Here is a 26,880-nt window from a genome sequence, read left to right on the forward strand (position 1 = left end):
TGTGAGGCAATATTCTAGAAGAAATAACTGAGTTATCTGTATAGTTAGCTACTTTGTTTTAAACATAAAACATCACCTCACGTTAGTAAACTCTCCATAGTAAACACATGAATATATAGGTATGTAAGCTAAATCTCACTAACTTCCAGCTTTTCCCATATTATTTCATTTGCTGGGATTTTGCAAAAATGAAATACGGTCTATGGGACACAAGCCATAGACATGGGGCTTCAACCTCCAAGGAAATAAATTGCAGTGAGATGTGGCTTCACTTGAGCTGTGAAATGATGAGTCCTTCAAAGTGACAAATGAGATGAGGAATGAGCAACCAACATTCCAGTTTGTAAAGGTTCTCGGCTTTTGATGTCTTCTCTCCACATGCCATTCAGTGCTTTCTTTCCCCGCCAGGGTGGAGAGACTGCAAAGCAGGAGGTCCTAACGGAGACACAGGGTGGCCTAGCTGCCCTCCTCTCACCGCTTCTTAGAGGGGGTGTGTGAAGTCAGCACGGCTGTCCCCACATGTACCGAAACAGTTGGATCCATCCGTGAAATGATTTCCTGCTCATGCAATTTATATTTGTTCCCTTAAGAGTAAGACTGCAGACTGCTCAAGGTCAAGGATGAACTTGCACTCAGGTTGGTGTCTCCGGCCCTTGGCACAGATCCTGATGGGCATATGGTGCCTTATAAAGATTCTTGAATAAAAAGAGGGAGTACGTCCAAAAGTGGGTGGGAGGGACATGAAGCGAGAGGGACTAGAGGTGAGAAACCCAGTGACCTGGGCTCTTTCTGTCATACAAAACACACTCTGGTTACCTGGGGTCATCTCCACTTTTTCTTCCTTTGATTTCTGTGTGGTGGAGAGGCTTTAGTTAAACCACATGAAATTCCATCTTTGTCGGTCCCAAAAGTACAATTATTGGCTATTTCAGTTTTAACCTAATAGTCGGCAGAGGTGTTACGAGCACTTATTTGAGATGCAGAGATGTGAGTTTGAGTTCTGACCCCTGCTTAGAACCTGTGTGCATTAGATAACTTACTTAATGTTTCCAAGCTTTGATTTCTTTGTAGCAGTGAGGATGATTAACACCTGTAGAGTCGTAAAGATTGAAATAGGGAATACATATTGACCGCTTAGCTGGTACTGTTCCCCAGGTTATGGAACACTGAGACCCCGTAGCTCTGTGTCTGCCTCTGTTGTCCTAAATTTAGGCGCTGGGCGTGTTTCCTCAGTCACTCCCACTCTGCAGTGTACTTTCTGCATGAGGTTAGTCAGTATTATACCGTTTGCCATTTTAAAATAAGATTGACATAGAAGCTTAAAAACAAGGCATTCAGTTGTGTGTGTTTTTTTCCTATTAAAATCAGAAATTTTAATGCTTGCAGAAAACAGTTTTTTGTATTTAATTATTCAAACTAATGGGTTTTATTGTAACGAGATTTTAAAAAACCATTATAGTGTGCAAAGGGCTAAGGCTTAAAATATTTTCACTTACAGATATGTTCTGCTTTAATGAAAGCCAATATGTAAAAATCTAAATTTAGGTACACTGGAAGCTTTATCTATGCTTATGTTGTTTACGTTACAAAAGAGGTAATCTGCCTACAAAAGCATTTATTTCAGTGTTCCTTTTTCAATAGTGAGATCCCTATGGTGCATTTAGAATACAACTTGAATTATTACTGGGTTATTTACACACAGGTGTTTCTTGTAAAGCAAAGTTCACCTGGGGAGAGCAGTTGGGTTGCAGTAGGAATGGCTTTGAATTTTGTGATCAGTCAGAAGAGGAACTGAGAGAAGAGATTTTGAGTGACATCCTTAGCAGAAGGTAAGAAAGTTTGAACATTAGACTTTCAGGGCTCCTATCTCATCTTGATGTGAAGGCATATGTCAAATGCACCATTATGTCTCTTTAGCTTAAACTGAGTGGTGTTTAGCGATTAAAGTAATGGAACATGAACCAGGAGCTGTGTTTTCTGTTCTGACTCGTCTAGATGCTCCTGCCATGTTCACTCTAAGACCAGTTTCCCATTTACAAAGCAATGATTTCCATCCTAGGGGATGCAGTAAAACCTTGTTAATCTTCGTAATAGCCTTGTGAACTCTTCAGACTAAAGATCTGGCCGTGTTGCCCTCCCCAGCTGGTGAACCCATAGCCGGAAAACCCTCTTTCCCTACTACTTTTCTTTACTTTAATAAATAAAATAAGTGGTTGTAAAAGCCAAATCATCAGTTATGGAATTAAGAAACCAAAATGGGGAGCCATTCCACCCTCAGGCCTGAAGGATGGGGTTTGCAGAGGATTCCCTACTGGTCTTTGTAGAAAGGTGGGGCACAGAGGGACCTGGAGAAATAAACACCCCAACCTGAGCTTCCCCTCACCCATTCCTCTCCTGCCACACCTCTCACTGGCTGAACCCAACCAAAAGCCAGACGGTGCATAGGTCAGTTTCCAGGGCAGGGCAGGATGGGGAAGGGTAGAGAGTGGCCCTGGAGGGGCAAATGGAATATAGCCAGCACACCATCATTGGGAAATTAATTCATATTCATGGTACCTCAAAGACATTGCCAAAGGAATACAAATACTCGCTTGGGGAAATCCATTTGCCTCTTCAGCATGTTTAATATTTGTGGCACATTTCATAAAAACACCCAGTCAGCAAGTATCTTTGGTTAGACAGTGAACTTCCCGAGGGCAGGGAACTGTTCTTTATTTTTTATTAACAGCACTGTTCCTGGCACATAATATATATTCAATAACGATTTTTCGAGTGATCTGCTTCCAAACTTGCCCAGGAGCTTCTGGTGTCACCATGGATCAAAGTTTTTCCTAAAGTTTAACATTGGATGTTCCCACCATTCTAAGATGATTGTACTTAGCATGATGAAATATTGTTTTGATGGCTGAGCATCCAGCTACACTCAGGGATGTCTTTCTGAACTATAGGTTTGGGCAACACAGCTGACTTTGAAGACACTGCGTTTTTAAACACAAATAAGTAAACGTGGGAATTACCAGATGAGACTGGTGGTTTAGCCTGCCAAGTATTTTCTGCCAGGACTAAATGTTCTACATTATTCCTTAAGTGTAAAATCTCTGATTAATTTAGGAATGGACTTGTTAGGTTCCAGTAAGTAGAGATTTTACTGCTTCATTAAAAAAAAAAAAATTTTTTTTTCTCCTGCCACTGTCATATTTTGACTTTTCTTCTGGTGCTTTTCCAATTTCCCCAAATGATGTAACTGTTAAGGCTCTGGACTTTCTTTTTCTTATTGTCATTCAAAAGATTGTTTTACTCTCTTACATAAGCCTGGTAGGGGTTAGGTGGTGTTATCCTATTTCTTCTTTGAAATATCATTTCTTTGGGTAAAATAATTGTACTTCTCTCTTAACCTTTCTGTATAAGCCAAGTTCCTTAGCAATATTACCAGTTGGATTGACAAACTCCTCCAAACCTCTGATAATCTTGAAAAAAAGTGAGGACCACTGATCTGCCCACTTTTGGTGTCCTGTGTCCTAGGGACAATCTGACACAGGGTCTGTCATGAGGACAAACGGGTCAGTACACTGACTTCCACAATCTAAAAAGAGGGTGTAACTCAGCTTAAGCGGATTTTTTCTGAATAATTTTGTTTATCCCTAGAGTAATTTCCTGGCAATGATTATAATTTCCTATTGCTGAGACCTCTTGGCACTTCAGAAATTTGGCTCTTAACACTGGTTCTGTTCTATTTACCGTGTAACAAACCATCACAGACATAGGAAAACCCTTGCCTTACAGGACTCTTAGTATCCTCTTCTAGTATTTCCTAAAGGAAACACTCCCCCCATTCCTCATACCAGACTTTTAAGTCACTTCTTTTGTGGAGTCACTGTAGAAAGACAAATTCCCTTGCTTTGTAATAGTACCTTTACAGGCCCAAAGACTGACCAAATCTCTCCTCAGCCTTCTTGGTAGAACTGAATAACACAGCCCTCTTACCTTGACTTTTTTCTCCTTCTCTTCTTCTCTCCTCTTCTCTTCTCTTCTCTTCCCTTCCCTTCTCTCTTTTCCCTCCCCTCCCCTCCCCTCCCCTCCCTGCCCCTTCTTTTTCCTTCCCTTCCCTTCGTCACCACTTCAACTCACCTGTCATGCCCAAACCATTTTTGAGGTTAACCTTTGAACTCTCTGCAAGTTCTCTGATCCCTGCCTCAGTTTAGTCCTCACTTCTTAAAGAATGGGCAATTATACCTTAATAAGAGGATAGTTTAATTTTAAAAGAAAATTTAAATTATACTATATACATGTATATATACATGAAAAGATACAAGTAAAAAATAGAAATCACAAAATAGATAAGCAAAAGAATAAATATTAGAAAGATAAAAATCACCTCTAATCCTGTCATTCAAAGACAACAATTGTTTACATTTCAGTGTGTATACTAACAGTCTTTGGGGGAAAAATCATATGTACATATTTTCAATAAAATTGTATGATACTATCTATAACTGTTTTTATCTCTGCTAAATAATACATTAGGGATATTAATATGTCATTAATCTTTTACATCATCTGAAATGACTGCATAATATTCCATTTCATCTGTGTTCATAATTTATTCAACAAATGTCTTAGTTTCAAATTTTCATCTCTCTATTGATGCTCCAATGGCCACCTTTACGCCTAAATATTTGCACATGCCAATGTAAAGAAATAACTCTGAGTGGAATTACTAGATCAAAGAGAATGCAAAACAGGGAGGATTTCATTTCAAATCAGCCACATGATTAAGATCTGGAATCTGATCTGCTAGAAAGATGGAGAATTTGAGGTAAGAGAAATTATGGAGAATTTGAGGTAAGAGGAAAATTACGGAGAAAATTAGGCTGTCTGAAAATGATGTGGTGAACATCATCAGTAAGAGAGACTTTAAAACACTCAGGTAAACAAATAAGAAATTAGAAGCTTAGCTTGTAAATTAAAAAAAAAAATCTAGAGGAATAGCGTCCATATGCTACTTCAGAAATCTTTTTAATCTCCTCCCTGGCTTAACTGGAAAATTAACTTTATTGATTGGGCACCTCAGCATGCCTTCATGTATCTCTTGGCATGTTTTCTCAGTAATAATTCTTAGATCAAAAACAGATTGCTCTTAATAGTTTAAAAAGTAAAGGATTTAAAAGAAGGAAGTTAGAAAGTCAGCACTGTTGATTTCATGCAGCTTTGCAAATTCCCCCCAACAAGTCAAAACTGCAGTAGGATATGTAACGACCCTCATCCTTATGACCTTTGAAATTAGAGATGTGAAATGACTGTAGTGACAGGTTTGTCTCCTTTGCAACAGGACTGGAAAGGGTGTTGTCCCAGTTGTCTTAATGTCCCTTTGAAATAGAACATTGGAATAAATATAACAGGCTGAGAGCTCCTTTCAGAGTCAGTCAGAAACACAACCAGGCTTAGGGAAGGATTGTGAGAATGTACCCAGTGATGCCACTTCAACCCTGACTTGAGGAAAGTAATGATAAAAACAATCATCTGTTGAGTTGGGCGCCCTCAGTTCTGGACTTGCATATTGCGTCCAGCTAGGATGGCCCTGGAACCCAGAGCGAGCATAAGGCACAGCCAGAAAAGAAGGAAGGAGAGAAGGCTAGGAGACAAAGAGTTGGGGAAGAGATGGGGAGGAAAGAAAGAGGTGCAAATGGAGAGAAAGTGGAGAAACTGCTTCATTGCCCACAGTGCCATGAGAAGAAGGATTTGCTAACCATGTTCTAAAAACTTCCTGTGCCGTGGGTCATGAAATATTGCATTCTCTTCTCCAAAAGAAAAAAAAAAGAAAAAAAAAACTGTCTTTTTTTTTTTTTAATGTCAGCTTACATAGCATTGGCCCTTAATAGACTCTCTCTCTCTCTCTCTCTCTCTCTCTCTCTCTCTCTCTCTCTCTCTCTCTCACACACACACACACACACACACACACTCACACACTCACACACGCACGCACATTACTTAAATAGTCTCCCAGGAAGCAAACAAACAATAAATGTCAGAGTTATTGATGGACTGCTCTGATGAGCCAAACATAGAACCTCATGGGTTCTAGAAAGTCCCATCACAAGTGCCTGGTGTAGCTTGCAAGGGCTGGTTCACACACTGCATGAGTGCTGAATCTTTGATGTCCAGTCTTTTTGAGCAGATTCCTGAGCATCAACTTCTCCAGAAATGTAAGTCCCACTTCCCAACAGTCACCAGCCAGGATGGAGAGATGCTACAGCTGACAGCAATGACTGGCAGGAACCTAGAAAAGTACAATAATATTCTAAGTTGCCTTTAGTCTTATTTTCATTTGGGCTAATTTGCATGATTGGTTTATGCCAAATGAGAATATTTTTCCTTGTCCTTGGAATAGCTTCATGTTAAAATATCACTCTTTTCAAAGTGCCCAAATATTACTGTGATGAATAATAAGACAGATGGAAAATAGGAAGGGTGGAGCAAGTTCAAAATGCTTTATAGTTGGCAGAATAAATGAGCTTTGCAGATTTCCCTTCTCCATCTACTTGACTCATCTGAGGGCACCTTCCTCTCCACCCTGTGGAGATGCAAGGACCAGAGAGGTCGATGGATCTCAGGTCCCACAGGACCCACATCAAACTCTACTCGCCTCCTACACACAGCCTATTCAAAGGGCAGGTGGCATCTGTCTGTCTCAGGCTTAGCATGACACATTCTAAGGAGTGAGCGTGCCCAGGGAAAGCTTCCAGGCGGTGAGACTTGGCTAATGGCAGAACTCTCCCTGAAGCATCCACCATTCTCCAGAAAGAGTAGCAAAGATCCAGTGCAGTGTGGATTTTCAGAAAATGGAAGACTGCAAATTCCTTATTCCATTCTGAGCAGACAAAAGCAGGAAGTAACCAGGAGCTAAATATTTGACTAAGTCAGGTTCACAGCTTTGTTTTGCTAGTAACATGGGGTGTGTGTGATCCCCATAATGGCAGCTGCCATTCGGGTGGGATCCAGTGTTGCTCCCCTAGCTATGGTGTGCTTCAGTCTCTATTTCCTCTACCCAGACCTAGCCTACCCTCCAAGCTCTTCCAGGAAGCCTCCCCCACGTGGATGCCTCCTTTCTGTACCAGTTCTACTCGCCACTAAACAATTTAGAGATTAATAATGTAGCAACAGGAGGGAGATTAAAAAGCCATCTGGTGAGCAGCCCCTGACACAGCTTAAAATACCTACAAAAACAAGAGACACGAGCTCACAGTGAAAAGAAGGAGTCAGATCTGAATTCAATCTCTCAACCTGCTACACACTAGCTGGGTCATTTGGGGCGGGGTAACCTCTCTTCGTGCTTCAGTTCTGGATAGAATACAGACATTATAGGGTTTTTGAGATGAGTTGATTATAAGTATAAACGTCTAAATGGCATAAATGTCAGTTATTACAACTATTACACTTGCAGTTGGGCGCACCAACTAGTGCCACAATCCTGGGGGAGATCCACTACCATCCTGACTGATGGAACCAGATGGAAATACACAGACAGGGTGGTCTACTCACATCTGGCTTTTGCAGTCAATGAGAGCCTGTAAATGGGCAGGAAGACTCACTGTCCCCAACCCTCAGTCTGTTCCTGGGTGCCAAGAGCTCACAGTGCCAGAGTTCGTTTGTTTGTTCATTTATTCATTCATTCATCCATTCACTGAATGCCTAGTGAGTACTGGGCATTTATCTAGGAGATGGATCTAGAGCAATGAACAAAGCTGACAAAAATCCCTGCCCTGTGGAGCTTGTATTCTAATAGAGAAAACAGGCATGTAAGTGAAATACATGGTCTGCCAGAGGCACAGGGAGGGCAGAGCTGGGAAGAGTGCACAGCGTGGCTCTGACCCTGGGCGTGGGGGCATCCATCCATCCATCCATCCTTGGAAAGCCACAGTGGTGAGTACAAGCACTGAGTGCTGAGTGCCTTGAAGAGGACTGAGGTCCCTCTCAGGCAGCACCCTGTTGGGGAAGCCAAAGAGGCCGGCAGCAGCTGGAAGCCCTACAACTCAAAAATGGGCTCAGCTGAGAACCGGGCTGGTCGCCATCGTTCCTTCCTCCTAACTTTCCCTTCCCCAGTCCTGGACCTGAGAAAATGCCTCAGGTTGTTTTTTATTAGTTTTATCTTCAATCTAAGGGGACTGTAAGCATGTTGAGGGCAGAGAGCAGTTCTTTTACTCAAATTTCTCACAATAATTTTCTGAGGGCTAAGCATTAATAATAATAGCTAATGCTTACTGGGCACTTCCCACGTGCCATCGTCCCAAGCACTTCATGGGTATTAACTCATTTAACCATCATTCAGCTCAATGAGGTGGCACTTCTAGTACCTCCTGAGGAGGAGATGGAGGCAGAGAAGTTCCTAAATACCTTGCCTGCGGTCACTCAGCGAGACAGTAGCAGTTCAGCTCTAGCGGTACTGTTAAGGGCTAGATTGTGTCCCCAAATTCAGATGTTGAAGTCCTAACCCTCAGTACCTCAGACTGACTGTATTAGAGATAGGGCCTTCAAAGAGATAATTAAGGTAAATGAGATCATCGGGGGGTGGGGGGGTGGTCCTAATCCAATATGACTGCTGTCCTTATATAAAAACAATTTGGACATGGGCGGCCGGATGGCTCAGTTGGTTAGAGCGCGAGCTCTTAACAACAAGGTTGCCGGTTTGATTCCCGCATGGGATGGTGGGCTGCGCCCCCTGCAACTAAGATTAAAAACGGCAACTGGACTTGGAGCTGAGCTGCGCCCTCCACAACTAGATTGAAGGACAATGACCTGGAGCTGATGGGCCCTGGAGAAACACACCGTTCCCCAATATCCTCCCCCCAAAAAAAGATTTGGACACAGACATGTACAGAGAAAAGTCCATGTGAAGACACAGTGAGAGAATGAACAGCCATCTACAAGCCAAGGAGAGGCCTCAGAAGAAATCGACTCTGCCAACAGCCTGCTCTCAGACTTCTGGCCCTGAGGACTGTGAGAAAATACATTTCTGTTGTTTAAATCTGTGGTGCTTCATTATGGCAGCCCTAGCAAACTAACACGGGTACGTACTGAGTGCTGAGAAAGATCTGGAGATGGTGCTGCGTTTCTGAGGCCACGCAGTCTGGCCCTGCCATCTCTCCTGTGTTCAGTATGAGGAGGTGGCATTTCTGAGGCCCTGAGCATCTGGGGTTCAGCATCCTGAGACGCCCAGGGCTCCCTCGGGCTGAGTACGCCCCAGTAGATAGAAGTATTCATCTTCATTCTGCAGATACTGTGATTCACTGGCCTACACCTGGCACAACTCATGGAACTAGACCTCTTCATTCACCTGTTCATTGGTTCATTAGACCAATGATTATTGATGTCTGCTATATCCCAGGCACTGTGCTGAGTCCTGGGAATATGAAGGTGACCAGAATCATGTCACAGTCTCGGGAAGGTGATCATACAAATAAGTGTAAAATCTATTTTCATTAAATAATCATACTAATAAAATAACCGATGTGGTAAGAATTAAAAAGAGCGTTATGCAGTGCAATGGAAACACTTAACAGGGCAAGCTGACCTAGTAATGGACATCGGCAAAGGTTTGAGCCTCTGAGTTAACTAAGAAAAGAGGAGAAAGTTAACTAGGAATCCAGGTAGAAGAAACAGCAGGGGCAAAGACTTAAAAAAAAAAGAACACATAGCAGCCCTGCTCCTCAGATACTTACAGAACGGAGGAAGGCGAGATAGGGGAAAGGAGGGAAGAAGGGAAGGAGAGGAGATAAAAGGGAAGGAGAAAACCCACGTTCGTTGAAATCTACTACACGCCAGACAACGGTGTTAAGCATCTTTACATCATGCAGCTCATATTTTCAACCTTAACAGATATTAGCACTTAGCACTTGTTTTCCTTATCTCTGTGGCTGGGCCAGCGGGGCGGGACCACCCGGCCTGTGCCGCGGCAAGCGCTCTCAGAAGCATTGGAAAGCTGGCCACAGCCAATTAGGCCTGCGGACAGTGGGTGCAGCCCAGCTTCCGCGGCCTGTGCATTCCATCGCCTGCGCAGCCTCCCTGCAGGACTTTGAACAAAGCCCAGGGGGGCTGCCGAGGATAACAGGAGGTCAGGAATTGGTGGAATGTGATGGGATGTGCTGAAGGATTCACATTCTCCGGCAAAGTCCAAGATAGCAGAAGGAATTTATAGACCAAAACCAAGACCCGGAGTACAAGCAAGAGAGATAAACGGTGCTGTTTTAAATTGCTGCCCAAGAAGTGCTTTCGTGCTATATATACACCAACAGAAAAAGAGAAAGAAAAGCAAGTGCCTCGGCTCAGATACAAAATATTTTCACAGACATTTACATGCCACGTTCAAGAGGCCTACCAGCATTTAAGTCAAAGGAATTTCTTTTGTTTGTTTTCTACAATTCACCGTTGTGCTTATCTGTGCCCTCCTTCTTCCTTTGCTAATAAACACAGCTAAATGAAGTTTGCTAGAGCAGCATCTGCATGGAGAACGTTGTTTGAAAATACAGTGCTAGGTAGAGCTTTATTTCCTTTCCAGTAATACAAGTAATAGAACTTACTAAGTTTTCCCTTTTACCATGGCTACTAGGAAGCTCAGAGTCATGGGTAAGTCCAGCTGCTGCAGCTACGTTGCCCTTATGCTTGTCATTACTATTCCCTGTGTTTGGTCCTGTTTTTCTATTTCCTACTTGTTCTCATGGCTTTTCTACATATATTTTTGTTGTAAACTGCTACGCATGCTTCGGGAAAAGAGAGCGTTAAAAAGGCCAAACAAGTTCTATTATCTGTCCTTGAACCAAGCTTCTCAAACTAAGAATTCCTAAATAACCCCTGTCCTTGGTCATTGCTCTGACAGCCTTGGCACTCTGACATGACAGAGAGCTATTGCCTTAGCACCTCTAGCCCTTGCAGGAAATGACTTGAGTACACAGTATATTATTTATCTATTGCTACATGTAAAAAGGTTTCGCCACCTAAAACAGCTAACATTTATTATAACATTTATTATTAAACGGTTTCTGTGAGTCAGGAATGTGGGAGCAGCTAAGCTAGGTGGTTCTGGATTAGAATCCCTCATGAGATTTCGGCCTGCAGTCATCCGAAAGCGTGAGTGGGGCCGGAGGGTCAGCTTCTAGGGAGGCTTCCCCATTCCCCAAACCCCAACTACAGCAAGGGATCCAAGAGAAAGCAAGGGCTAAGGTGCAGTGACTTTTATGACCTAGTCTCAAGAGCCACGCAATATCACGCTCCCCCCCACATTCATTCATTAGAAGCGAGTCACTAAGTACAACCATCCTGAAGGGGAGGGTACCTGAGCTCCACCTTTTCATGAGAAGGGTATCCAAAAATTGGGGGACAGATTTTAAAAGCACTGCTCAGAATATGAAGCTACTTTCATGTCTTTTTTTTTTTTTAAAGTACATATAGCCAAGGCACAGCCTGGTTTTCAACGGGCCTTTACCTAGATGCAAACTAGGACAGAAAAAAGGACGAGAGAGAAATGCTTTTCCTCAACTGATGTGCTGCCGGCAAGCATCCAGCCTCAGCATGGCTCCATGAAGTTCCAAACACAGGCACATACATGCAGGAGAGAGAACATGACCCCGAATGGAGTGGGAATAGAGAGAGAGGGATAAACATTTCAAAGGAAAGCGGGAACTACGTATGTTCCTAGCCAGTCTTCAAAGTCAGCCCCACTTGAGACTGGAATGGAAGACTAGAACCAAGGTGGCAAGGTCTGATGTAGCTACATATTCCTCTCATCTTTTGTCAAGCCTTTTCATTAGACCCCAGGTGAGAAACGCGAGTGGTGACTCAGAAAGCAAGATTGGAGAAAAGAGCTGAATTCATCTCTGGAGGTGATGAGGGCTGATGAGAGGGACTGGGGAGGTGTTAATCACAGCTTGAATTGTAAATCGCATTATTGTAGATCGATGTTGCCATGAGGAATCTAGAAACTCCAGCTGGCCAGCGGCTGGGTGCCTGGTATATCCCCTGCTGTTGTGGATCCAAGTGGCAATCATACTTGGCTTCTCGTTAATCTAGCAATCGCCCCCCCCTCATAGTGAAAGTGGCACCTGGGACATAGGGAGGCTTTCTAGTTCATCTTAATATGCTTATCTTTGATAGCAAACACCCTAGTGAGAAGGTTGAGTCACAAGATAGCTACATTTTTCTTCTCCTTAGAGTCATCTTTGCTCTTGCAAAAATGCCATAAAATACTCCAATACACACCAACTAAGTAACCTGCTCTGCGAGGTGTGTAACATTCTTGTCATGTGGGAATTAACTAGCCTAAAATATGGGTGAGCCAGAGAATATATTATGAAATAAAGCAAGCAGCTTAGAGCTTTTTGTCTTTATTAAGAAATCCAGGTGCCTAAGGACATTAAATTTGTTCAATCAGCAGCATTTAACTGTACATCCCCCCACCCTCCACCCAACCACATCCACCTTCTGACCCAGCGGAGGACACTTCCCTGATGGCATGAAGCTGAGTTCTGTGCTCTCCCACAGGCATCTATAGGAGCCCTGAGCATAATAAATGCCTGCCTGGGCCATGTTGTTTTATATGTATCTGACAATGGGTCCGTTTCTACTTCTGATGTGAGTCCTAGAGGGAGGATATTTAGTTTTATTTACATCTGTGCTGAGCCTGAGGTGGGTGCTGATACAGGGGGTCTACTTCGGGAAGGGATCCCAGGAATCGGGGTGAGGCACAGGGAGGGAGAAATAGGATAGAGGAGGGGAAACCAATACATGGTGCAAGGGGAGCATGCATTCTTGGGCTCCCGTCCCTCACTGGTGGAGTTGTGATGAATTCCTCACCCTTTCAGGTCCCCAGGGGATGTGCATCTGTGCAGGGTTCTCTAGAGGTGACCGCAGACTGAGAAGACAGGAGGAAGGGATAACAATTCAGAAGCCTTTATAGTCATCTAGCAAAAGTTGATAGGGACCTGAATTGATGTCGTGTCTGTGGGAACAGGGAGAAGGGAGCCGATAAGAGGTCCATTTCAGAGATCGCACTGGTAGACCTTGCAGACTAGATGTGGATGAAGAGACACAAGAGCAATGAGACTGAATGGCTGCCTGGGTTCTGACCTGGCTGCCCGGGCAGAGGGTAAAACAGGGGAGGAAGAGGACGGGACTTGAGATGCCTGGCAGGGGTTGCAGTAGTCATGGAGGAGATGGTTGCAATGGTCACGAAGAAGATTTGGAGCGGTTGGAGACCAAGGCTTAGGAAAGGGAATGAAAAGTGCCAGTGGGAGCTCCCTGAACTGAGGCTGTGAATTATATATTATATTGGCCCCAAGCTACATGATGTTCACAGTTTCTGCTCCTACTGGATGTAGGAACAAGTAATGTTGACAAGAGATTTGATCCAAGCTTGGGGTTTTGTTGAATAGGTCTAGATGGACAAGGGAACAAAGGAATTGGAGGTATGCCAAGAGCATGAAAAACGCTAGACCATATCAATTTTATGATAGGCTCTAGATGATTTTTTGGAACCTTTTCATATGTTCCAGATTCTTTAACTAGTACACGTAATATGGCGATTTCTCTTGTCTGTGACCTGAAAAGAAAAGTAATGTGTCTGATGTTGGTGCTATTGAGTATTTATGGCTAAATTTTGTTTAAACAGCATTGGCCAGAAGTTCCTAGCAGACTTCAAAGGCAGCTGAAATGAGCTCCTGGGTGACTTCCTCAGGAGGACTAAGGTGATGAAAGTTTACAAGGCACATCCTCATTTGGCTTCCTACTGTTGACACTCAGCTGTCCTGGGAATGATGGATATATAAAAATCCAAAGGGCTTTGAGCAGTCTCTTCTCTACTCAGGATTCCATTAGCATGTGTTTGCTCCTCAGCTATGTGTTATTTTTTCTGCATATCTCCCCTCCCTTCTTCCCCTTTCCCCCATTCTTCTCTATCCTTGCCTCCCTCCAGTGTCTGGCCCTGTAAGGTGACAAGAAAACATTTAAATCCCCACCAGCATGTCCACGTGGGTCATTTCCTTGAGTACTGCGCTGGTTTTTGAGATTGCTCCAGTGACCCTGAAGAGAGCTGAGGTACTGGGGCAAGCTAACTCCAGGCTGCTGTTCTCCCCCATCACATGGTACATTCCCTTTCTTGTTGGAAGCCACTGCTGTTCCCCTCCATGTGAGGTCACGGGTTGGGGGATGGAACCTTAACCCAACTCTGCTGAAAGCTCTAGGGGTTTGTTTTCCTTGGTTCTTAACGTCTTCTCTCTTTCTGTGAACTTTATTCCATCTAGAATGAGTTTTCAAACCCTGGGTATTTGCTTTAAAGGTAAGTCTGCTTTGAAGATTGGTGGAAATTTCAATCCTATTCCTTCCTATTCATAGTCAAGGAGTGAGTGGGAACTAAAAATATCAGCATTTGGGATTTTTTTTTTTTCTTCTGAAGCCATGAACAGAAATGAAATCAGTGCTTCGAGGGAGGCAGTCTGGCTCCCGCCCCATTTCCGGCACACTGCCTCAGTGTCAACATCCAGCTCCAGGAGGCCCGTGGCTCCCCTGCCAAAGCACCCAAGAGTCTCCAAGGCCATTTTTCTAAACATGTTCAGTGCAGTTCCCTAAATACATTACAAATTTAACAGGCAAGACAATTTGGCTATGGAGAAACCTCAGAGCAGTCAGGATGTTCAGAGTATTAAAAGCCAAATTAGCTGACAAGTTATCATCTCCACTCCATGAGCAGCCTGACAGCAAGCGGTTCTGAAAGTTTATTAGCAAGGTGTTGTGGTCAGAGAGTTACATGCTACCTTCACATCCACGTTCATTATTCATTGGCTCATTCTGCCTGTGACCTTACAGGGCAGTTAAGAGTCTCTAGGCCTGAAGAAACCCAGTGAATGTGGGGTTGGAAAATACTTTGCTTGAAAGGCAAGTCTAGCACAGAGACTGGTTTACCATTGATGTCCTCCTGTAAGTCAATCTTTTGGAAAGAGAAATGTTTCCATAAAAAAAAAAAAAAAAAAGCCTCTGAAATCTGTCAATTTTTTTCTTAACCAGATCTGTCTTTTGGAATTAGATCTAAATTAAGACAAGATGATTCACTCTGCCAATGCCTCGTTAAAATAAAGATACATTAAGAAGGCCAGAAGTTTGGACAGTAAGAAGTTAGATACAAATTGTTCTTCCATTTCTGGAGCTCTGCTCTCCCAAAGACAAAGGTATTTGGTCAAGCTCTCTATTTCTTGCCCAGCTGGGTCAGGTTGCCCCTTGGCAATGTGGGCACACATTCTGATTGACAGCCTGAGTTAACAGTCTGTCGCCAAGGTAATCACCATTTGGTAGCACCATATCAAAGCAAATTATAAAAGTGAATTTACGGAAGTTTAACTTATTAACCATCCAACGGAAAGAAACTGCTAAAGGTCACTTAGGGACTGGTCAGTCCTCTGCTGGTTTATTTTAGATTAAGGGCAAAGCAAGACAATATTTACCAATGAAACAGAACAAAAAGAAAAATTGCTGAAGACCAGAGGCACCGTGGTAACACTCCATTCTGAGTGCTGTGCTGTGGCCAGAAGACAAGCGATAATGATAACAATTTCTGTAAATTATATTAGATAATGCTTGTCAGAGAGATACAAGCAACAGAGCCATTGTTTCTTCACTGTGAACTTATCTATTCCTTCCATTCAAATCTGAGGGGAAGAAACTCATCAACATGAAAACAAGTCACTTTTTGAATAAATAGCCTAAGAGTTTTTGCCAACACAGAAGACATGATGCCTGGTGAAATAAAAGTAGCTGATGATAATGGTAGGTTCTCAAGAACTGTTAATTCCCCACTCACCCTCCCCATCTCCCTATCTCCACGCCGTCCTGTCTTTATGATTAGATTTATCCTTACTTTCTGGCCAGAAAAAAAAAATTAATGTGATGCAATACATACCATGTTTCTCCAAAAATAAGACCTAGCCAGACCATCAGCTCTAATGCGTCTTTTGGAGCAAAAATTAATATAAGACCCGGTCTTATTTTAATATAAGACTGGGTATAAAAAAATATAATACCGGGTCTTATATAAGGCCAGGTCTATAATATAATATAGTATAGTATAGTATAGTATAGTATAGTATAGTATAGTATAGTATAGTATAATATAGTATAATATATAATATAATACCAGGTCTTATATTAATTTTTGCTCCAAAAGACGCATTAGAGTTGATGGTCCGGCGAGGTCTTATTTTCGGGGAAACATGGTGAATACCACCTGTAGCTAACTGCCTAGTTGACATTCAGTAAATTCATCCAAATCCATGGAGACTGGAGGAAAAAAACACGGGTTTGAGGGCCAGATCGACAGAGATTCGAAACCTGGCTCTGCTACTTACTAGCGGTGTGACTGTGGGGACAGAGTCCCAGAGAACAGTTTCCAGGCTCTTGGCCTCACGTGGAAAGTTGCTGGCTCAGTTATTAGATGGCCATCAGCTGTAATCAGACATCCATCCGCTGTGGCTGGGTGGCCATCAGCTGTTACTGGTTAGCCATTAGCCGCTAAAATAACTGCCATGGCTACACTAGAGGGTTGGTTTGTTGGTTGGCAGAGAAGCAGACTACGGATTGCTGCTAGCAAGTGCAGTTGGTTGGTTGGCAGAGAAGCAGATGGCGGATTGCGGATCGTGTGGCTCCTGCTTCTTGTGTCTCCAACCCAGCCGCCAGCGAGACTGTGGTATGACTCCCCTATCTATGGCTCCGTGGGTGTTCCTTTTTGGCCTCACAAATCCTGTGTTTTTGTGTGGGGAGCGGGAGCTGAGTCCCTGCATGACAGTGACCTAGGCAAGTCACTCAGTCCTTTTGGGCCTGCCTTGCAGTGTTGTTGTATGGAATAAGGTAATAGTGTTAAATGGCCTAACAGTGTGTGGCGTTGAGCAAGCAAGCGCTCTATAAATCGTATTATTGTCTTGAGTATCCTGTTTACATAACAAAGCGCAGGAGGCCCATTTATTCATTATGTCAACATAATTATAGAGTCTGTCTTCCAGGTCCTGGAATCACCCCCAGGCTCTGAAGGAAACAAAGACCCCTCTGGACCGTGGGGATATTCGGGCCACTCCAGTCTTCCCCAGGTCTGATTCCATTGAAGCTGGGTTACCATAGAGTGGAGGTTCTCAAACTTCTGGTCTCAGGACTCTTTTATATTCTTAAAAATTACTGAGGACACTGTCTTCGTTTTCTTGTTTCCATTGTAATGAATTACCACAAACTTAATGGCATAGAACAATGAAATTTTATTACCTTACAGTTTTGAAGGTCAGAAGCCCAAAATCGGTCTCAACGAACTAACGTTAAATTGTCAGCAGGGCTTGTTCCTTCTGGAGGCTCTGAGGAGAGAGTCTGTTTCCTTGTTGTTTGCAGCTTCGGTATTCCTTGACTCATGGTCCCTTCCTCACATCACTCTAATCTCTGCTTCTGTCATCTCATCTCCTACCGCTCCCTCTGCTCACCTGCCTCCCTCTTATAAAGACCAGTGTGATTACATCAGTCCCGGCCAGATAATCCAGGATAATCTCCCATCTCAAGATCTTGAACTTAATCACAGTTGTAAAGCCCCTTTTGCCATTTAAAGTAACATTCACAGGTTCTGGGGATTAGATGTAGACAACGTTAGGAGCCACTATGCAGCCTACCATAAATCTCAAGGAGCTTTTGTTTATGTGGATTGTATGTATCAATGTCTGTTAGAAATTAAAACTGAGAGACTTAAATAGTATTTATTAATTCACTAAAAAATAACAAACTCATTGCAGGTTAACATAAATATGTATTTTAATGAAAAACAATTTTATTTTCCAAAACAAAACCAAAAAATGGCAGTAAGAAGAGTGGTCTTATATTCATTTTTACATCTCTCTTTGATGTCCTGATTAATAAGACAGCTGCATCCTCATATCTGTTGTGATTTTCTTTTTTGGTTGAAATATATTTTTAAAATCTAGCCTCATGCAAATATGTACTTTAATAGCCTTTCCATGTAATTGAGGATATTCTTCTTTGATACTACACTAAAACTCTGCAAGTGGCAGTTTTTTAAAGGTTAGTTGAAATATGGAATCTGAAAACATATCCATGAACTTTTCATACTCTGTTATGGTAAACTCCTTGGTCAACGTGGAATCCATTTTGAATAGCTCTTTTATCCATGCATGATTTTATAACATTGTATTATAATACTGGTCATTGGAAAATATTGGTTTACTAAGTTATGCAGCTCTTCCTCATGTTGACACATTTCATTGTACAGTATTTTAATATCATGGTCATTAATATCACCCTGAGTTTCTCAGAAAGGTCTTTAGGAACTGGGAAGCTGTCAACAAGTTTTCCAAAATTCTAACTTCTCTGATTTATGCTGGAATACTAAAATGTTATTTTGTTTAGAAAATACTATCAGTTGTTTTCCTTGAAGTGACAGGGTCACTTAGTTCATTTTTGAGAAAATATCTGCCTAATGAGAAAATATCTGCCTAATACCCAAGTCTGCATATGTGGTCTGGCAACTAAGGTCACAAACTTGTTGCAGCGATGTTGCTAACCTTTTTTGATATCAGACGGATTGTTCATTATGAATTTGTACCAACTGGACAAACAATTAACCAAGTTTACTATTTGGGAGTGCTGAAAAGCTGCGTGAAAAAGTTAGACGACCTGAACTTTTCTCCAACAATTCATGGCTCTTGCATTATGACAATGCACCAGCTCACATGGCACTGTGTGTGAGGGAGTTTTTAGCCAGTAAACAACTGTATTGGAACAGCCTCCCTACTCAGCTGAACTGGCCTCCAATGACTTCTTTCTTTACCTGAAGATAAATATTGAAAGGAAGACATTTTGATGACATTCAGGACATCAAGGGTAATACGATGACAGCTCTGATGGCCATTCCAGAAAAAGGGTTCCAAAATTGCTTTGAAGGGCGGACTAGGCCCTGGCATCAGTGCATAGCTTCCCAAGGGGAGTACTTTGAAGGTGACCATAGTGATATTCAGCAATGAAGTATGCAGCATGTTTTCTAGGATGAGTTCGTGAACTTGATTGTCCGGCCTCGTAACCATAGTTATTCAACTCTTCTTTCAAATTAAAATGATGATTCATGGGGGAGAAAAGTGGTTAATTAGCTTACAACTCAAATGATCACATAAGTGTTTTTCCTTGAGATAATCATAGTTGGTATGCAATAAGGCCTTTTTGCATACTACTCATTTTGTAACACAGAATATTAAAAAGGCAGGTAACTCATGAGTTGAGAATAAAATTATTTTTTATTGTTTTATCAAGAACATTCTTAAATGGATATGGCTTTGGTTTTATAGTGGTTTTCAATATTTATTTTAGTAGGTTCCTGGCAGTTTGGGACTACTGCCTTGAATGGTGCTAAGGAGACAGCTGCTTTAACCACTACTGTCTTTGCAGCATTAGGGCAAATGTCAAGATGAGACAAAGACAAATATCTTAGTATTATTATGAAAATAGTTTTGACCTCAACAGACTCCCTGAGGAGTCTTGTCTATTTAAGACTATGTTTGCTATCTGGAGCTGCCTGTGTGATATCTCACAGTCAAAAAGCCTCCAGATCATTCCTGCTTGATGCCCTCTCTGTATGGTACTGGCTTCTGTGTGACAGCAATTCTCCAAGTGGAGTCTGTAGGCCCCTGGGAATCCCCAAGACCAGTCAGAGGTCCCATGGTCCCCAACACATAGCCTTGGAGGATTTTACAAATTAAAAGGTCATTCAATAATATGTGCCAATGACACTGATAGTTTGTTGGTTTTGTCTTGTTCTGAAGTCTTCAGGCCTGTTCTTATTTTCACTCTGAAGGCAACTCCAGGAAGATTTGGAACTTGAGTTGGCTGGAGGGCAGCATATGTTCAGAACCTTCTTGCAGCCACCTTTTAAATAGGAATAGCCTACATAGTGCTGTCCATCTTGGAGACATTCTGGTTTGCAGCCCCAGAATCACACTGAATTTCATGCCAGAAGGCCTTGCTAACTCTGATTGCTAAGGAGGAAAAAATAGATCATTTAATAGCAGGGAAGGCCAGAATGATTTCTAAAAAAGAACACTAATTAGATCCATTTTTTAAAGATAAATGCTTAGTTTTTTAAAGATAAATGCTTAGTTGTTTTTCCCTTCAGTTTTATATTACAGCATTAGGGCCTGTTATTCATAAACCCTTTTTACCAGTGTTAGTAACTTGATAATTTACAAAACACTTTTACATAATGTCATTGCATGTGATTCTTACACTAAGTCTAAAACCAGTGCCCATTTTAGAGATTAACAACAACAAAACTGGAGGCTCAGGAAAGTTAAGTGACTTACCCAAGTATCCTCTATTAGTTTCCTATCACTGTGTAACAAATTACCACCAATTTAGCAGCTTAAAACAACACAAATGTATTAAATCAAGTGTCTGTGCATCACAAGTTGAGTCCAGGCACAAGTTGTCTGGGTTCTCTGCTCTGAAACCAAGGTGTTGGCAGAGGCTACAATCTCATGTGAGGCTTGGGGTTTCTTTCCAGGCTCATGTGATTGCTAGAAGAATTCATTTCCTTGCAGTTTTAGGGCTGAGGTTCCTGTTTTCTTGCTGGCTATTAACCAGGGGTCAGTCTCAGCTCCTAGAGACCTTCCTTGGGTCCTAGTCACGTGGCCCTCTCACAACAGGGCAGCTTTCTTCTTCAAACACAGCAGGAGAATCTCTCTCCAGTTGGTTGCAATGGAGTCTTATATAATGCAACGTAATGGGAGTGGCTTTCGCAGCACCCTTGCCATTTAATATAAACTTTTCAAGGGAGTCACTACCCCGTCACCTTCACAGGTCCCGCACACCATTAAGGGGATTATGTAGGGTATAGACACGAGGGAGCAGGAATTATTTTTTTTGGGGGGTGGGCATCTTCGAGTTCTGCCCTCTACACATCCACAGGTCTATTGTAAGGATCAGAATTCAGATCTAGGGGATCCAACAGTTTTCCATGTGAGCTGAAGAGATGGGTTATCAGGGGCCTTGAGCTCCTACACACCTGTCCTTTATCACATACGTTTCCTCTGTAGAGCTCCTCTTCAAAGTCAGGAGTCCCTCTCCTCCCATAGAGGACACAGTTGAAATACGTTCATCAAGACCAAGACTGAACAACCTGACCTTGATCGGGACCAGCCTGATGTAGAGCAGGACAGTGTCCTTCGTGCCAGAAAACAGCACCACTGATGGTGACACCCTCCCTGGGCAGCTGACAGTATCTTTTCAGCTTGTACACAGATAAAGACAGGCCTGTTGGTTTGTGGCAGCCAGCTCCCTTCGTGGAAGCTGGCATTCTTTGCTTCTTCACTTCCCAGTCTTTCCCGGTGACTTGTTCAGAACACAGCACTGCCTCCCCCACACCCGTTTCTAATCATAGTTTGTTCAGAGGTTCTTTTTCTGTGTCCAGCAATCCTCAGTCATCGTATGGCATGGCTCCCTCACCTGGGATCGTCCTCCTGGGAAAGTCATCACTAGCTGTTCGGCAATATTTGTTCCCTTCTTCCTGGGAACAAAGCTGAATGATATTTCCCAGCCTCCCTGGCAGTCAGGAATGGCCATATGGCTCAGTTTTCTCCGGTGGAATGTGAGCAGAAATGGCATGGGCCACTTCCTGCCCTAGCCCATAAAAAGTCTCCACATTTGCTCCTCTGCTCTTTCCCCTTAATTTGGCTAATTGTTGATAATAATGAGGTCTTCAGACATGAAAAAGGCACAGATGAAAGGAACCCACAGATGGGGGGAGATCTGCTCCATCAACCTGAGCAGCCTGTCAGAACTTCCATGAGGAAGATACAATCTTCTGTGGTCTCCTGGCATTTTCTATGTAGGTCTATTTGTTACCTTAGCCTAACTTACACCGACACCTTCTTTCTGCTTCCATGGCTCCTGGCCTTGTGCTCACCATAGAATAAGCAATCGGTTAGAGAATGAATAAATGAATATTTGTACCAGTGTATAATCCTACCATCTTCCATTCATTTTCTTCTTGCAGCCCAACATAATTTCATCATAGCAAACAATGAATGCTCTAAAACCTTTAGTGTTGGTATTTAATGTTCTGGTCACTGATCACAGATAACCTTGCTGTTACATTGAATTTCTTGACCAATTTCATTACCTGAACAACGTTTTCCTATTTCAGGGCTAGCTCTGAAACACGAACAGAACTGCTGTGGCATGTTTCCAACCAAGAATCTTGGTTTCAATTTGGATTCTTCTGGTTTATAATAAAAAGTTATAATTTCTCAAGTGCCAGAAATAGGCCAAGTTATAGAGGGACAGATGATAGCCAGCCAGGCACGCACACACACATACACGCACATGTGCACATGCATACATACATGTGTATCCGTGTGTGCACGGTGGAGGGATTGCAGATTGTTTTTATTTTATTTCATTTCTTGGTGCTTCTCTGTCATACATGTATATTCTTAATCTGAACAATAAACCTGCAATATGAGTACAACTATTATTATGCCCATGATATAGATAAGAACCGAGACTCAGAAGCTAAGGAACTTACGCAGTCTTTCGTAAATGGCAAAGCCGGTTTCAAATCCAAGTTCTCTTGCACCTCTCCATATAGACATCCTGTGTACTGCTGTCCCTGCTTCAGCTTCCCTGCCCCTGAGCCATCTGCCACCCTCACCAGGAGAAATAACAGAGTCACTCACCCCTAGCCCATATGGCACCTTCGTAGGAGTTACCACAAGGCACCCCTTCATCAAGATACTTTGCTACTGTCAGCTAGAAATTTGGTGCAATAAATGTACAGGCTTCTACAGCTAAAAAGTTCACAATGGTGCTCCAGAGGCTGTTCAGTGTTCAACCTACACAACTTTGTGGGGCTGCCCTGGGGAGGGACAGACAACTGTCATGGAGACTCTGACCCAAATTTTAATATGAATGGTCCATGCTGCTGAGACTCTTGTTTGTTGAGGTCATTCTAAGTCTCCCTTTTTTGAGCAAAACCTGCTTACGGATGAGTCAAAAAAGAGAGGACTGCCTTATTGTTTCTCTGGGCTTCCATTCCCTTGACTGTGAACTCTAAGTCCTCAGGAGTAGCTACCTAGACCATGTAGTTCATTTGAGTTCTCCCAGAATGCAGTGGCGCAGAGGTCACAGACCTCAGGCAAGCACAGAAGGAAGTATCTGCAGGACCCTTTGGCAGAGTTGGGGGGGGGGGGGGGCAGAGGCAGCAGCAAATGTAGCCAGGCCGTCCGGAACCAATGTTCTTTCTCTCTTGATCTGGAGATCACACTCTTTCTCCTTTATTCTGCAAACTAGGAAGAGACAGGGAGGGAAAACAGGCTGGCTGGAGCAACGTTGTCGTTCAAATGCATCAGGTATTTGTGCTCCAAGGCAGTACTTTCAGAGGAGCTAAGAGAGCGGACAGGGTGTGTTATAAAAGGAACTAGTCGCCAGAGGGCTCGAAGGCTCCAGGCCGGTATAAGTCCCAGCTGCTACTTCCTATGTTAGTAATTAATCGTGTGTCTCAATGTTTCTTTTGTTGGATGTAGATTTTTCTGCCTTAGAAAAGGAATTACTTCAGAACAGAATGAACTATTAAAGTTAATTTGAGGTCATTTGGAAGCAGGCATTTGGGCTCTGACATCTGGATGACCACTGGCCACCAGAAGTTACTCAGTCTCTCTGAGCTTCAGTTTTCTCATCTGTGTTATGGGGAAAAGTGATAGTGCCCACTCCACAGGGCTGTGGAATGACCCCAGTGAGAAAATGAATGTCAAGCATGTATCTAAGTGCCTAACATTGAGCAAGCACTCAGTAAATAGCAGTGATTATTATCAATAGAACAGTTATATAAGACTAATATTATGCCTACCTTTCCCAAGGATGACCAGACATTTCTCCTCCAGTCTTGTTCCATTTAGAAAAGTTTTCCCCATGAAAAACTGTGGAGAAGAATTAATTCGGTGGCATAAATTTGTGTGCATGCTCACTCTGCCTGCCACGTCTGTGTCCTGCAGTGCCCCTGCCTTGGATTGTGGCCGTAATTTTAACAGAACCCAGTCATCTGAGCCTAAGAGATAAAGAAGAAATAACTAGTCCAGTGCAACAACCATGGGGGCAGGGAGTTCAGATTTAGACTCTTATTCAATTGTGCAGATCCCCTCGGACCTGGAATGCAGTGTCTCCCACCTGCCCACTTCTACACTTCTGCTGTCAGATCCAATGTAGACCCAGGGCCACGCACCCCAGAAAGAAAGAGAATTTGGGAGTCCGGATTCCGCCAGGGAAAGGGAGGCTGGGCTTGGACCTGATGGCACCCGTGCTTCCATGCCCCTTTACCCGGAAACCAATCCTCAGTAAAAAGAAAGAGATAAAGATTGGAAATTTTTTTTCCAATTGATTTTAAAGTCCAATATGATACAAATGTCGTTATAAATAAATGACTACTTGTTTAGCTGGAACTGATATATGGGACAGAAAAAAAAGGGATGCTGAAGGTGAAGGAGTAAAGGACACTCCCCACAACTGAATAACAATCCGAGGTCCAGAGCTGCCCCATGTGGTTGTGCAAGCTGTGCGGGGGTGCAGGCTGAATAACAGTAAGGGGCAATCCGGAAAGTCTGCAATCCCCTCCCTCTCCATGAACAGCAATGGGCCACCCAGCTGGGCTGTCCTTGAGGTTCGCACCTGCTCCCAGGCTGCTCTGATCGGGTGCAGAGGTACTTGTGAGGCTTCACAGGGTGGGAAACCTGTGTTCAAGGACTTTTCTGAATATTAGGCGGCACTGGGGACCATCCCAGTATCTTTCTTTTGACTACCATGATCCTGTCCACTTGGGGCGTTGCTGGTTCCATGCTCTAAAAGGCAGAGGGTTCCTGCTTGTGTGTTCTTGCTCGTCTTCTGCATGCTTCCTCCTCTTGACAGCAGGGCTGTGGGCATAGGCTGCATTTTCCTCTGAGGATAAATACAATAGTCTAGAGTCAGGAACTGAGAGACACACAAGTTTCTAAAAACTCAGCACTGAGGCCAAATCAATGCCCAGTATTAGGAAGAGATGACTGTCCCTTTATTTTCCAGGGAACCTGCCTTTCTCTATAGAGGGAGTGGGGTTGGAAATGTGATGTCTGTTGCTTCTCTCCAATGGCTGGGCCCGTAGTCAACAGCTGGCAAAATGGTAGCAAATGGTACCAGCAACCACTGCCGCTGTTGCTTTGAGAGTTGGGAATTCTCTTCTAGGCCCTGAATGGGACAACAGAGGAGAAGCATCTTAAGTGTCAGAATAAGTGAAAATGTTGCATGTTACTTACATATATTATATCCCAGCCAATCTCTATGTCCTATCAGATGACACATGTGATGGTATCAGACATGATGAGTGTGTGGTATGATCTGACTTTTTTAAGTAGAGAAAAACAGTTATTTGAAGCTTGAATAAACCTCTTAGGGAATTCCAGCCCACAGTTTTTTCATGTGGGGTTTTCTTTTTTCTTTCTTTCTTTGGTAGTTTGATCTTGAAGTTAATATTAAAAGGATGTTATAAAGACGTCTACAAAGATATAAAAGATGAGAAAACAAGGGATGCTTTCTGGGTTAGGCTGAGTTTGGTTTGAAAAATGTTGTCCGTGTAAAGTTTGAAGATGGAATAATGAGGCAGAGAGATGCAAGGGGGTAACAGCACAGAAGAGAGTTTGGGGGCTTGGGGATGGGGTGATGAAAACAGAGTGGTGCTCCATGTGAAGCGGAGAGAGGGGAGAAGGTTGCTAGGCAACCTTCAGGGCAGAGGAGAGAAATCTTGAGGGAAGAGGCACTTTCAAAAATGCTGCTTTGTGCCATGGGTGGCTCTCTGTGGCCAGAACAGCCAAACCCAAGGGGTGGGTCTCACCTAGTTGGCAGCTGGCTGTTCATCCCAAGCTGTTTCCTGTAATAATAAACATTCAGGAAGAGTCAAGGGCACAGAGCCCCAGAAGGAGGTGGCTAACAGTTTGAGTGGCAGCCGGGACGCAAAATAAAAATGAAAGCTGTTTATTCTACAATTTTGTGCCGTGGATGAAGTAATGGCATGACTTTTGGCACCGAGGGTTGTGGTTTAAACATATATTCACTGAGTGCCAACTCAGTACCAGGCACTAAGATCCGTGCTGGCGGAAAACCAAAGTAAACCTGATATGATTCTTGTCCTTAGGCAGCTCCCCATCTCGCGGGGCAGAAAGGCCTAGAGAATTGCTAGTTAGCTATAGTGGCGGGCATAAAACAAAGCTGAGTAGTTGAGAGTACAAACCCCGGAGCCGGGGTTCGAATCCTAGTCTGCACCACACCAGCTGTGTGACACTTGCAGAAGTTACTTAATCTCTCATCTGTAAGACACAAAAGATAAGACTGCTTATGTCATAGGGTTGCTGCAAGAAATGAATGTGTGACAATTGTAAAGTGTTGAGGATAATGTCTAGAAAACAGTAAGACGTGTTAAGCAAGTTCTGAATAGAGGTAAAGAACCAAGGCTACACATGCAGTGTGGAACGTGGCATAAGGACCTTTTGATATACACACACGTCTATAACGGTGACAGCCAGCCAGGGCACACCGGTGGTGCTGGGACCCAGTGACTTCCCAGCTGTTCTGCTAGATGGTTCTTTGATGATCCCACTGAATGCTACACACCATTGTAAGACAGCTCCCCCGGGCGGAGGAAGGGGTGTCTTTCAAACCCAGATATACAGCCTAAGTACGGTAGAACTGAGTCTGGGAAGCTTAGACGTCAGTGCACTCAGCTCTCCCTCTTGTTTGCCTTTTCTGTCATCTGCAAAGGGGAAGATCACGAGCCAATGAAGGTGCATTTCC

At 43.2% G+C, this 26,880-nt stretch overlaps 3 long non-coding RNA genes across 5 annotated transcripts in view; 1 reads left to right on the top strand and 2 right to left on the bottom strand.

The window, feature by feature from the left end:
* Positions 1-4,046, bottom strand: part of LOC141572738 (uncharacterized) — a 40,182-nt gene extending 36,136 nt beyond the window's left edge. For all 3 annotated transcript variants that reach the window (XR_012498184.1, XR_012498186.1, XR_012498185.1), the window contains exon 1: positions 3,985-4,046. This is a non-coding gene — a long non-coding RNA (uncharacterized LOC141572738). The remainder of the gene's footprint in view (positions 1-3,984) is intronic.
* LOC141572740 (uncharacterized) overlaps positions 1-26,880 on the top strand; it is a 182,998-nt gene that overhangs the window by 143,205 nt on the left and 12,913 nt on the right. The window lies entirely within an intron of this gene.
* The window catches only part of LOC109442509 (uncharacterized), a 142,408-nt gene continuing 132,947 nt past the window's right edge, over positions 17,420-26,880 (bottom strand). The window contains exons 7-9 of the long non-coding RNA XR_012498188.1: positions 24,730-25,281; positions 23,915-24,112; positions 17,420-20,048 (exon numbers count right to left, since the gene is read on the bottom strand). This is a non-coding gene — a long non-coding RNA (uncharacterized LOC109442509). The remainder of the gene's footprint in view (positions 20,049-23,914; positions 24,113-24,729; positions 25,282-26,880) is intronic.

This window comes from Rhinolophus sinicus, linkage group LG07 (assembly GCF_036562045.2).
Source record: "Rhinolophus sinicus isolate RSC01 linkage group LG07, ASM3656204v1, whole genome shotgun sequence".
Taxonomy (NCBI): Eukaryota; Metazoa; Chordata; class Mammalia; order Chiroptera; family Rhinolophidae; genus Rhinolophus; species Rhinolophus sinicus.